The 13,553-nt window shown below is 49.2% G+C and overlaps 1 non-coding gene across 1 annotated transcript; it reads left to right on the top strand.

Annotated features, from left to right (window-relative positions):
* Positions 1–4,137: 4,137 nt before the first annotated feature.
* On the top strand, positions 4,138–4,241 carry LOC123326050. Its single transcript, XR_006540840.1, has one exon. It is a non-coding gene; the product is annotated as a U6 spliceosomal RNA (small nuclear RNA).
* Positions 4,242–13,553: the final 9,312 nt, after the last annotated feature.

Below are 13,553 nucleotides of genomic sequence, written 5' to 3'. Positions count from 1 at the left end.
GGGGAGTGGCATGGGCCACAACACGCCAGGCCTCAGCCTGATAACTCAGGCATCATCTTGGCCCAGAGCAGTTGGGGCCGGCTGCTACAGCAGGTCAGGTGTGAGGGGCACCCAGCGAGCTGGCATGGCTCCCCTTGGGACGTGCAGGCCCCCGAAGCTGCGGGAACATAATTTAAATAAGAGCCATGCTTGCAGGCGTAAAAACAGACGGAGCCATTGAATATCGTAGTCACAGTGGGGAGTGCCACATAGATCTGTGCTGGGCTGAAGACAGATGAATGAATATAGCCTCCATGCCGGTTGTGGCCTCAGGCTGAGCGGAGCCCCTCCCTGGGAGGTGGTGAGATCCAGAATTGCCTTTCCGCTTGTCCTGAGGATGGAAGCCTCCCGTGGCTGGGCTGCAGGCAGAGCACACTGTCTGGCCCGTATGATGCTCACCAGCTGGAAATACGGGGGCCAGTTGTTACTAAATCCAACGGCGAATGAATTTGGGGAACAAAATTAAAACAAACAGTATAGCAACAAATACCAGTGGTGAAATCTGACACGTAAGTGGTAAGTAAATGGGTTTCCTTATCACTCCAGATATCAGCTGTCTGAATGTAACATATGATTTGTTCTCCACCACAGCTGTCTGTCCCCTTCCGTAGGTGCTATTCTGTCAGTCCACCTGATTAGGAGCTTTGGGAATCTTCATACATATACATATGCAGTGACTTTTTCTCTCAGTCAGTGTTTCCCCAGGAACATCAAAGACTGTGTCCCATTCATTAATTCCAGTGTGTACTTCCCTGGTGGAGAATAAGAGTGCAGAAATTCTGGGAAAGGCCCAGAAGGAATATGGGGTAATGTTATCAGTAGGTTCCCAGTATTGGGTCCTGAGAACAGAAGTGATAGTATTTGAAAACAGCTGACCCTCAAATCCCTTGTGGGGAATTCAAGGTCCCTTGCAAAGTAGTCACAGCTGTTTCCAGCCACACTGCCCCCGCGCCCCCCACCCCGCTTTCGCCCTCCCCCACCCCCATCTGGTTCTCTTGGATTCTTTTTTTTTTTTTAAGATTTTTTATTTATTTATTTGACAGAGAGAGGCACAGCGAGAGAGGGAACACAACTGGGGGAGTGGGAGAGGGAGAAGCAGGCTCCCCGCGGAGCAGGGAGCCCGACGCGGGGCTGGATCCCAGGACCCCGGCATCGTGACCTGAGCCGAAGGCAGTCGCCTAACCGACTGAGCCCCCCAGGCGCCCTCTCTTGGATTCTTATCCCCATATCAAGGTTGCTCTTCACCCGCACCTGCCTTCCATGCTTTCTGTGCCTTTGCTCTGCTCCATGTAGCTGCCCCTGCCTTGACTGTCCTTGTTTTCAGCTTCTCTCTTGGGAGAATTGTCTCCTCGCCTTCAGAGCGGAGCCTGAACAAGTATCTTGTCTGTAGTGCCCCTTGAATCCACCCACTGCACCCTTACCTGCTAAAACAAAACTAATTGTTTCTTAAGCTTTTCCATAACCCTGGGCATGGCCAGGGAGTGTCTCTCATTCATCTTTGTGTTGTTTGGAATTGGTAAGTGGAGTTTTTCCAAGGTTTTCTTTGCAAGATAGGAAGGCTAACGTGGAGCGGAGGGCTGCCTGGGAAGTGCTGGGGGCTGAAGGGAGAGCGGAGGGAGGGATCTCTAGAAGGGCAGAGCAGCAGCACCCTCACTGCTCCCCACACTAACAAGTCAGGGCAACTGTCTGGGCTCACCGGGTTGACCTTGGCCAGGGAGGTAGGGAAGGCAGTGATGCCCCTGAGCCAATGTGGAGAGAGAGCTCGTGCCGCGGGCTGGCTCCAGCCATGCCTGCCGTGGTCTCCAAGGAAGGGCAGTTCTGGGTCTCTGAGTCGGTTGTCCTGGCAGCTGGCCCAGACCCGCCTCGGGGGCAGGGTTTCACCCTCCGGTCAGTCAGGGCAGTTGAATCCAAAAACCTGCTTTCCACTTTTGGTGTGGAGTCCCCTGGCTGAATGAGGTCCGCAGGCTGGAGAGACTGTCCTCGTTTGTGTCGGAAGGCCCGCTGCCCTGCAGTGTCGGGGTGGCGACTGGGTCTGGCTGGGGGCAGTGGGAGCCGAGACTCTGCTGCCTCTGGCTCAGGTGGACTGCTGTGCCCTGCCTGGTGACCAGGTCGAGTGGAATCCATGCAGCCCCGCCGTCTGCGTGCCGGCTCCCAGGGTGGAAACCAGGCTTGGGGTTTGCCTGCCAGTGGGGAGAGCTGGAGGCAGCATAAGCCGGCCAAGGGTTGCTGGGTGCTGTTCGGTCTCTGCTCCCTCCAGCTCTGGTGTGTCTGCTGGCCCATCCCCCGAGGGCCGGCTTCTGGAGCGGAGCGTCAGCGGGCCGCTCTGGGCCTCGGCACCAGCAGGGTGGCGGGGACAAGCACAGCCAGTGTGAAGGGGAAGGTTGTGTCAGGGGTGCCAGGGAGGGAGGGATCCTGGACCTCTGAGCCGGTGCAGAGTTGAATGTCACGCCTGGCACACATTTTTACACTGTAAAGTGGGACAACCCAGTTACTTGGCATTATTCATCTAGAAATCTGTATGAGTTATCCATTGCTATGTAACGAACGACCCCCAAACCTGATGCCTGAAAGCCCCAAACATTTGTTGCCTCACGGTTTATGCGGTCAGGACTCTGGGAGAGACTTGGCTGGGTGAGCCTGGCTCGGGGTCTCTGAGGACAAGGACAAGGCTGTTACTGTCTCAAGGCTCAAGCACACTCTTGTGGTTGTGGACAGGCCTCAGGTCTCATGACCAGAGATGGCAGTTCTTTGCCATGCGGGCCTCCCCATACTGCTGTTCACGACACGGTAGCTTGCTTCTCCTGGAGCATGTTTCTGAGGGTGGGGGTGCAAGCTGGAAGGTGAAACCCAGTCTTTTCATAACTTTATCTTCAATGTGCCATCTCCTCCCTTCTCCATGTTCGATTCACCAGAAGCAAGTCAGCAAGTCCTGCAGACTTCCTGGGGAGAGATGATACAAAGGCGTGAGTCACAGGAGGCGGGTTCCCCTGACAGCAGGCATTTTGGCAATGATCGTGCCCCAGTAAAGGTGCTGATTTTTGAGGATATGAGTGGTTGGAGGAGTCAGGAAACAATTCAGGAAGAAAGTAGCCTTGAGAGGAGCCTGGGGGACTGTGTAATTCTAATTCAGGTACTAACGACCAATAAATCATTATTGCCTGAATAAATGCACAAAGATACACAGCTCCGCCTTCTACCAACCTCCACCTATAAAGCCCGGCATTTTGAACCACAAGGTAATGATTCATAGGGTGTGTCTGTGGAATAAACTGCCCCTGATTGGGAGCTCTGTGACCAGTCCACAGTAGCACGTCTCCTCATGGCCATGTGCTTCCCCCACAGTGAACTCTAGGGACCCTGACCCCACCTCTTTGCAGCTACCCCCCAAAGCACCGGGCTTAAAAGCATAAGCAAACTGCACACAAGGCCAGTCTGCACTTGGCCGAGAGCCCCGCGCTTGAAGTCTTGGTCTTCCAAGCAACTGTGTTCAGTGGAGTCACTTCCATTATCCCCCTGTACACAGAGCTGCGTTATGCCGGGCAGACACGAGAAGGGGACCTGTGGTAAACTTCTCAGACATGCCTGCACCTGGAGACACGCTTTGGCCTGGCTTTGCTGGAGGCAGTGGAGAGCTGTGCTGAATTGCAGCAATCGGACTAGACCTGGGTGCATCGGTGGTGCGAGTGTGGACTGTGGTTCCCCAGAGGCCTGACTGCAGCACCCACTCCGCCACCACCTAGCACGGCCTTGCTCTGCCCTCGGTGAGCATGTGCTCTCGTGCGGCGCCTCCCAGGCCTTGCTGGGAGGGCCCCAGACTGCCCGCTTCTAGCAGCATGCCAGACACTTGAGTAATGCCACCCCTTGTCCCCAGAAGATAGAGCTGGTTTTGATTCTGCTCTTTTGCTTCCAGATCCTTTCCTGGTATCAGAACACAGCTAGAAGTAAAGGGAGGTCTTAAGTGCTTTATCATCTCCCTTCCCCACATTGTCCACGAATCCCAGATAGTATACGGTTTGCTCATCGCAGCAGAAACCAGTTGTAGGGGATAAACAAACCTTTTGTCTCCAGATCTCTGAAGTGTTTTAAACAATTAGTCTGGTGCTTGCTTTGGCAGCACATATACTAAAATTGGAACAATACAGTGATTAGCATGGCCCCTGCACAAGGATGACACGAAAATTCATGAAGCATTCCATATTTTTAAAGAAGACATACAGATGGCCAACAGATATATGAAAAGATGCCCAACATCACTGATCATCAGGGAAATGCAAATCAAAACTGCAGTGAGATAGCACCTCACACCTGCCAGAATGACTAAAATCAATAACAAAAGAAATAACAGGTGTTGGTGAGGATTTGGAGAAGGGGAGCCCTCGTGCACTGTTGGTAGTAATGCAAGCTGGTGCGGCCCCTGTGGAAGACAGTATGGAGGGTCCTCAAAAAGTTAAAAATAGAGCTACCCTATGATCCAGTAATTGTACTACTGGGTATTTACCCAAAGGATACAAAGATACTAATTCAAAGGGGTACATGCACCCTAATGCTTACAGCAGCATTATCTACAGATATCTACATAATATCTCAAATTATGGAAAGAGCCCAAGTGTCCATCAACTGATGAATGGATAAATATATATATAAATATATATATTCCAAATATATATCTATATGGAATAATATTCAGCCATAAAAACCGGACTGATGAATTACATTAAGTACATAATAAAATGATTATGAATAGGTCAGCGTTAATTTAATCAGGGGCAGTCTGCTCAAGTGCCTTCAGTAGGCAGACAGTAGCTGGAATGTGGGGAGCTGCTGGGGGCAAGATGGTGGGGATGGAACAAGAGAGCACATATCCTGCCTAGAAATGTTCACGTTTAATATTTAAATAAAATACAGCACTGGCCAAAACACATTTGTACGCCAGAGGGCCTCTAGTCTATAGGCCCTAATCTGGCGGGCCAAGTGGGTATGGCTGTTTCTTGCGCTGTATCACTGCTGAACCGAGTGGCACAAATCCACAGGGTAGAAGGACCCTCTGCAGACCTCAGACCTACGTCTCAGTGATGGGCATGGCCTCAGGGGCACAGCTCTGTGGCTACGTGGCCCGAGTGAAACACAGCTGGGTTCCTGAGGTCCACCTGTGGGTTCTTCCAGGGGCGTGAGAACTCCTAATAGCACAAAAGGTGTTAATGGAGGTTAGAGTTGGGGCTCTGGGAAGTTTGGATTTCATTGCTTTGTCTCTGTTGACCCTGAAGCCAGTCAGATTTCTGAATCTTGCTCATCCTCAGCTCCCTCACTGGGAAAGAAGGGATGGTACCAGCACCTCCCCTGTGGGCTGGCTGGGAGGGTTCAGTGTGGAGAGAGATTCAGGGCATGCTCAGTACTCAATGAGGGGGCATCTCTGCTCCTACGGTCATTCCTTCTGTGCTCCCAGAAGATTTGAGGGAAAGGCGTGGGGAGAGATTCATGTTTAAATTAAAGAGCTTCAAACATTATTTAAAGGCTCCAACTGTCTTCCCAACTGCCTCGGTTTTCTGTCTCTGGACTCTGTGAGCCCTTTGCTTCTCTACCATGCCTCTAGATGATGGTTTTCTGCTCTTGTCCTCACCCCACATTTGCCACATCTTTCAGGGGACTGGCACGCTATTTGCTGAATGAATCAGGGAGCCAAACAGAGGCTTCTCTGGGCGCTCCTGTGCGTACTTTAGGACTTCTTCCTTTCCAGACATCCAAGACCTGCCATCTCCTGCCCTCTTACGAGGTGACTTCCCAGCCTGGTGCTGGGCCCCTCCTACCTCCAGGGCTTCCTGAATCATTCACCTCTCCTTGTGATCCAAACCCCAGACGTCAGATGTGCTCCGCTTGACACTGCAAGTGCCTCTGCTTGTCCCCTGTGCCTTATGGTCACTCCCCCTGAATGCTGAGAGGAAAAGTCCCAAAGGAATCCTGTAGATTTGCTCGACCGCCTCCCACCGAGCCCTTCAGTGTACTCTGCTCATGGTGATCCCCACTGCCCAGTCCGTTCTTCATCTGCTCGTGCCCCTGTAACATAATCCTGCAGGCTGGGGGCTTCAACAGCAGACACTTACTTCTCACAGTGCTGGAGGCTAGAAGTCCATGATCAGGGTGATGACAGATCTGATTTCTGTTGAAGGCTGTCTGTCTTCTTGGCTTGCAGATGACCACCTTTGCACGGTTTCCTCCTGTGACAGGGAGAGAGAGGACGCAAGCTCTCTGTGTCTCTACTTATAAGGGCACTCATGCCATCGAGAGAGCTCCACCCTCATGACCCCATCACCTCCGCCCGTGTATTGTCCACTCCTGAGCGGCTGCCTGGGTTCAGACGTTCAGAATCTCACCCAGGGATTATTTCTACTTCACATTTGCCAGTTGCTCTGCTCCTTCTCAGTTCATTTCATCGTAACATTTTCCTTTTGCTTGTTTTAGATGGAAACAGACATACAAAGATCAGAAATACGTACTTTTTGATCTCTTGAGGAAAGGGCTAACGTGATGTGTTTGTTTCTCAAGGTTATAAAGTCCTACAGATAAAGCTCAGTTTTTAATAAAAAAAGGATGGTAGATTCTGGAAAAGCTTTGTTACAGTACGATCTTCCAGTGCCATCGCTCAATGGCACAACCATAGCAGGGAAGGCTTCGGCCCCAGGGTCTGCGACTGGCCGAGGAAGCAGGGGTGGCCGGGCTAAGTCCTGTCTTCCGTCTGGAATTATGACTACCTTTCTCCAGCATTGCTTCACGAGAGCTGTTGGTACTGCGTCCAGAACAGTTGAGTCAGGTAGCTCAGGCCACGCAAATTGTTCAATTATCCTTCCTTGGAAACCGTACCCTCTGTCCTGTCTGGCAAGGAGAGTTGTCTTAGCACCCAGCTCAGTGCCAATCCCCTGGGGCTTGCCAATATTTGTTTATTGAACTGGTAATTTAATTAACGTAGAGTCCTACATGCATCTGGAAATGTATATTGACATATTTCAGTTCGAAAATTCTTCTTAACAGGATTAGAAAATTATGTAAGTTCAGAACTAGAGTCACTCAAGAAGACCAACTGTTTTTATTTTATATTTTTAATAACTGAAAGTGTATGAAAGTAACAGTGGGAACACATTTCCTACAGAACTGTTCATGTTACTCTTTGTTTTGACACTTGCTAAAAACTTAAAAAATCTGGGATCATGTGTGTGGACCATTCTATCTTAATCAATATCTGCTCATCACTTAGGGGATGGAAAATAAAATACAGCCAAAGAAAAGATTCCTGAAGAGTTTTTGATAAATTGCTTGTGACTGTCAGAAACATTGATTCCAGCAGATCTCAGGCAATAATTTGAGAATGTTTTATCTTTGGCGGGTATTGCAAATGGGTTAAATTATTTTGCCAGGTCACTTACACCCTGTCATCCCACACTTCCATTGGATTCAACATATTTCTAATTTAGCTGGAAATATTCAGGTTTCCAAAACTTTGAAAAGTAGAATTGTTGGTACAAAACAAAAATTTCGCTTAATCTGCCATTTTGGAGCTCTTTGGGAGATGTGAGAAGGCCCTCACGAAGCACGTACTTTTAAAACCAAGACGGGGCAATGCCTCGCCAGTCCTGGCCCACTGATTTCCTAAGGAGACCCTCCAGGGGTCTTCCAGGGGGTTGTGGGGTGAGCAGCTGGAAGCAGCCTGGGTCACACGTGTTTCTAATACTGAATTCTATGCTAGACTTGAAACTGGTTCCCACACTTGAAAATCACAGGCAAATTTAGAAGAAATGCAGAAGTGTTCCAGCAGTAAGGAAAAAAAAAAAAAAAGCTTTATCTACTGCAGATTTCGGGGCGCTTGTGTGAATCAGGCACCTGTCTTCATTTTTTGCAGAGTGGTGAACTAATGAGGTTTGACTGGTTTTGCTTTAGGCAGTCCTGGAATTCTGTCCTGAGCCTTTCCAGTGACCCATGATCTCCAGGAGCACACTTCTGCGTCTCTGTGCCTTGTCTCCTTGTGTCTCACCCAGCAGAGTTCCAGACTTCTGCTGAGTCCCCAGTGTAGTGAATGAACCCATTCATTGGAATTACAGTGGTTTCTATACGTACATTAGAATTCCTCCAAACCATCTCTGCTGATCCCCCCACGGCTTCTCATCTCTTGATCTCTTACTTCACGTCTTTACCTTTGCTCTTATTCCTGGCTACTGCCTTGTGGACCACTACTGACCCAGGTAGGAGAACCCCGCACCTGACCTTCCTGCTGTGTCCCCACCCATGGGGCGAGGCAGCCAGCATGGCCCCAGGAGCCTGGGCCTGCCTGTTCCCCAACCCTCCCCCCACACGCCCTGAGGGGATAGCAAGCTGGGCCCAGCCCTACAAGGACAGCAGAAAAATTAAGCTTTTCTGATTCCATGGTCCCCCTCAGGGCAGGGAGTTCCCTTTGGGGTCCAGGCCAGGCTGATTTAAGACTCTTTCCTAATCTTAAACCCTTTAGTGGGAGAAGCGTCATTATGACCCCAGTTTGCCATTATTATCCCAAGCCCTGTTTATCACTGAGAACTGCGTATGTGCTTTGAGAGAGGGCTACTTGCTGAGTGTTGACAAGACTACACCCCACCATCAGCCCCCGTCCCAGCACTTCCCCCTTGGGCCCTCTCTCCCATTTATCACACGTGGACTGAACACTGCAGAGTTCTGGAGGTCCCCTGGCGGAGACACCTCAGAAGACGGCTGGGCAGGCGAGGGCCGGAGGAGCTCAGACCCTCTTGGGGTAGCACATCAGGCTCTCGGCAGAGGAGGTGAGCGTGCTGGGGACACTCACGCGCACCGTCACACTCATGCTGCCCAAGCCCCAGGGGATAGTGTCCATACCTCTCTCTGATACTTTGGGCACGGAGGGCCGGCAGGTTCACGTGCTTCTCTAAGGCCAGGCTGCTGTGAAACAGTGGGGATTTGAACTCTGCTTTCCCGGTCCATGTCCCCATTCTTCCTACGATTTCCAGCATCTTCATGTGACGTTGTCTTTCTGAAATGCTCTGTGACCAAGAGACAGGTATTTGGTTTTCTTTTCTCAGGTCCCTCTTGGGTCACACGGGACACTGGGTTGGGTTGTCCCACGTGCAGGACAAGGCAATCTGAAGCAGGACAAGAAGTATGTGGTGCTGAGGGGCAGAGCACAGCAATCCAGGGATGACGCCCACCACGCCCCTCCACCCCCACCCCCGCCCTCCATACACGATTTTTTGACAAAGTAGTCACTGATTCTGAGGTTAGAAATACTGATCTTTATTTGGTCTTACTCAGCCTATTTGCAAAAATCCCAGATTTTGTGGCCTAAAGTGCCAGTGAGATCCAGTTTAACCAAACTTTTACTTGGTTCAACTTATTAGGAACCAGAATAGATCTTTGATGCATCCATAAAGAGTCACAGATAAGAGGTTAGTCTTCTCTGTCTGCATTCTGGATTGTACAGGCCCCCAAAGAGCAGATATGCTCCATTGGTCTGACCATGTTTTTAGAAAATAATGAACACATGGCTGTGCAATGTCACCAAGGTGAATGTTAACTTGTGCAGCACACTTTCGGGTTATCCAAATGGAACATAATTGCACATCTGCACTCCCTCGGATGCAGGTTCCACCCACCCCCAAGACACCCATTCTAATTGTGTTTCCAAAGCTGTAATCATGTTGTGGTTATCAGGACACATGGCGGCTCCCCTGGACTTCCATTTGGTATTTCTCAGAGGGTGGCCATTGTGTGTGAGGAGCCATCAGGGACGTGGTTCCTCTCCCCAGCCACGCTTCTCCCAAACCCTGAGGTTTGAACAGCAGGCCATTAGCCAGCTTTTTGTCCTGCCAGGGACAGCTTTGCTTTTTCTCCTGTGGCTCTTCTGAGTTCAATAAAGCAGAAGCTCAAATTCCTATCTCTCCACTTTTCAGTTGCCAACTCCCAAGCCAACTCTTACCTCATTGGAATAATAAAGCCCTTGCAACCTCTACTTATTCTTCAGTCAGTCTCCAGCACCCTGTTCTTGAGCAGTATCTGTCTCAGTTGCAGGGTGGCACTCTGGCCACAGACTCCAGCCTCCTCCTGGGTGGTGCACACAAAGCTGCACAAATGTCAAATCATCAGCTCTTGCATTTGCTGGGGATCTTATCGATGATCTAAATAAACCCTTCCATTTTGACACGTGGTGCAGCTGGGTTCCAGAGAGGTGACAGTCAGCTCAACTTTAGCACTGCATGGTTGGTCACTTGGTCCGGACTCGAAGAGAGGTGCTTGGCATCTCATGCCGTGGTCCTTCCCTGGCCCCATATTTGGGATCCAGCCTCGTTTCTTTCACTGGTTGTTGCTTTTTTATTTTCAAATCCTGCTAGTCTCCATGTTTATATTTCTGCCCTGCTTTGTTCCCAGAATTATTTCATGTGGCTTACAATACTATAATAAAACAGCAACACATAGATTGATTTTTAAGATTCAGAGTGAAGAGAAAAGAACGATAAAATGGTACAATGAAACCAGAGGGAAAGATAGTCATGGGATTTTGTACTACAAAGTCCTGCTGACTCAGTGAAGTTGGATTGCAAGTTAAAACATGGGCTCTTCCCAGCAACCGGAGCAAAAAGAGAAAGTGTGCAGTTGAAGGTTCACGCTATCCATAAAAATGTATCAGTTACTCAGAAGTAAGCTTTTCCTGGCCATGTTTTGTCCTATATTCTGGATTTGGTTTTTTGTTTGTTTTTGTTTTCATCTGAGGACATAAATACCGTGTCCTTCATAAAATGTAAGTTTATTTTCCTGTCACACATTCCCTCCAGCTTGTTGTACCATTCCCTGGCTTCCTTCCTTCCAACTAAGGGCGAATCTCCTTATTCAGTCCGTGGCTTGCAACTTTTCTTTGGTAACCGGGCCTCCTGAGCTTTCTTTGCTGTGCCCCCCTCGCCTCTGCCCAGGGCTGTCATCCTTCCTCGGAGCAGCTGTTGCTTGAGATGTTTGCTGTGGTTCATCTGCATTTGCCTGGTGCCTGAGCAGAGCAGCTGGGCACATGGGCATGGAGCCCCCATCATCAGTGCGGTTGTGCCATTCTCCTGCTTGCTGGCAGCGAAAGGGGAAGACAGGCAGGGAACAGGGGGCTCCTGTTGCACTTGCCTCCTGCCCCTGGGACGCCTTGTCCCCTGGCCTGTCACCAGGACCCAAGGAATGCTCTAGGGCCCAGGTGGCAATGGCAGTTTAGGGGCCACCAGGCAGAACACATCCTGTGCCCGGCAGAAACCAGTGGAGAGTTGTTTCTCTAAAATTTTGATATACCATCTATTTGTATTGCCTTTCTGTCTCTTTGCTTACTTATTATCCATGTATATATCCCTTGCCTGTTTCCATAAATTATGTGAAGGGACATCACATTTCAGATGATACAGTAGGGTGAAGGGAATATCCAAGGGAGCTGGGGCCAAGTTTACTTGCCTGGCAGCAGGGTCCTGGCTGCTGGGTGAATGGAGACTTTGGGGTATGTTGAGTCCCATTACTCTCTAATGATGACTTGTTCCTGTTCCTCCTCTAGCGACTTCAACTGTGAACTTCTTTTCTCTTGGGCATCTTGTGGATTGACAGGCAGTCTGTAGACTGTGAGTGTTCCCATTAACACGCTCAGCCAGCACATGCCAGACGATCACCCAGTAATAACACGGCATTTGTGTAGTGCTTTACAACATTGACTGATTGATTCTCGGGGGAAAGGATCACTTATGTGTGCAGGGATTTTTGCATTCTGTTTTGTTTCCAGGCCTCTGCTGTGGTCACTGAAGTCACTGGGCAGAGCTAGAGGACTTCACAGCATGAACATCACTGTTGTACGGCTCTGCCTTTTTTCAGATGTTCCCCAGCTTGACCAAGGACGGCAGAGGTGGAAGTGGTGTTTGATAAAGAAAGCTGGGGGTGGGGAGAGAGACTTTATGAGACTGACGGGCTACCTACTGCGCTAACGAGGCACCTGGGGAGAGAGACTTTAGCCCCTGCTCAACTGCTAGCATGCTGGGGGATCTCCAGCTGGTCCCTTGGCCTCTGTTTCATTGGCTGCAAAAGGATGACATTGAATTCGGTGACCTCTTTGTACCTGTAAGTGTAAGCGTTTGGACAATAAAGATCTTTCCTGCAGGAACTTCATACTTCACCTGGCTCGCAGATCTCAGCATTCTGCCCCCTAGCTGGTCCTCGGTTCCTCTGCCTCACACTCCTTTACAGCCCCTTACAAAAGCTGAAAGGGCAGAAACAAAGATAATGAAACAGTGCAAAGTGAAGCAGTCACTAAATCCCTCACTCCATACATAGAGAATTATCACCAGCTGTTGCCCATCTAGCAGAACGCACACACTGCGTGCCCAGCCAAACCACTTCCGGGAAAACCCAGAGGATCCGAGCACAAAGACACATTTTCCCATAAGCTACGTTTGTGTTTTCGTTAGAAGCATTCCAGCTCGGAGACGTGGTGCATAGGCACCGAGCCCCGCCCGCAGGGTCTCTGCACAGCTTGTACACACACTGTATCTTCAGCATGTCCAGAAAGGGCGTCCGAAAGGGTCCTCTCACGGCAAGTGCTTGCAGACTCTCTAAGCTCTTATTAGTGCTCTGCACGGTGAGCAGGTGAATGCAGTGTGGTCCGTAGCTGTGTTCTCCGTTTACACGCATTTGCCAAACGTTCACTGCCCAGCTTCTGTGTGCGACGCTTTGCTGCGTTTCCGAGTATAGAAATCAATCAGACAGGTTTCCTGCTATGAGCAAACCTAAAGTCTGGCTTAACTGACAGATGTGGAAACCAAAATACAATATTACACCATTATAAGGGCTTTTCTAGGAATTTGGACCAAAGCAGCAAGCATCAGGATCCTTGGAGGAGCCAGAGAAAGCTTCTAGAAGGAGCTGTGTTAGAGCTGGGACAAAGGCATGCATGGCTAGTTCTTGAAAAATCTGTTTTTTCTCTATGATTAGGGGTTTTTAAATTTGTTTGTTGCTTGTCTTGTGTAAGAAATCTTTTCCTACCCTAAAACCATGAAGATATTTTCAAGGGATGAAGATACCATTTTCTATTATCTTCTAAAACCTTTATAATTTTGCCTTCCCTATTTAGGATTATAAGACACATAGACGTGATTTTTGCGCAGGGTGTAAAGTAGAGATCCAATGCAATTTTTTTTTCCCATATGGATACCCTACTTCTAAGCACAGGTGCTGTGCTGAAAGCAGATCGTGAGAATGGGAATTTCGTTCATTCCGTCCTGTTGACAACTTCAGAGGAAAAGCTTTCATTGTTTTACTGCAGGTATTAGGATTTTTGTAGTGTTTGGCTGATGCTTATTATTAGATTAAGGTGTTCCTTTCAAATTCCCCTTTGTTTAGAGTGATTTTTATCATGAATTACTATTGAGTTTCATCAAATTGTTTTTATTCATTCATTAAGATCATATGGAGTTTCTCCATTAATCTGTTGAAGTGGTGAATTTCATGGAATTTCTAACGTT

Source organism: Neomonachus schauinslandi, chromosome 10 (assembly GCF_002201575.2).
Source record: "Neomonachus schauinslandi chromosome 10, ASM220157v2, whole genome shotgun sequence".
Taxonomy (NCBI): domain Eukaryota; kingdom Metazoa; phylum Chordata; class Mammalia; order Carnivora; family Phocidae; genus Neomonachus; species Neomonachus schauinslandi.
The sequence above is the reverse complement of the archived record's forward strand: the minus strand, read 5'-3'. Positions and strand labels throughout refer to the sequence as shown.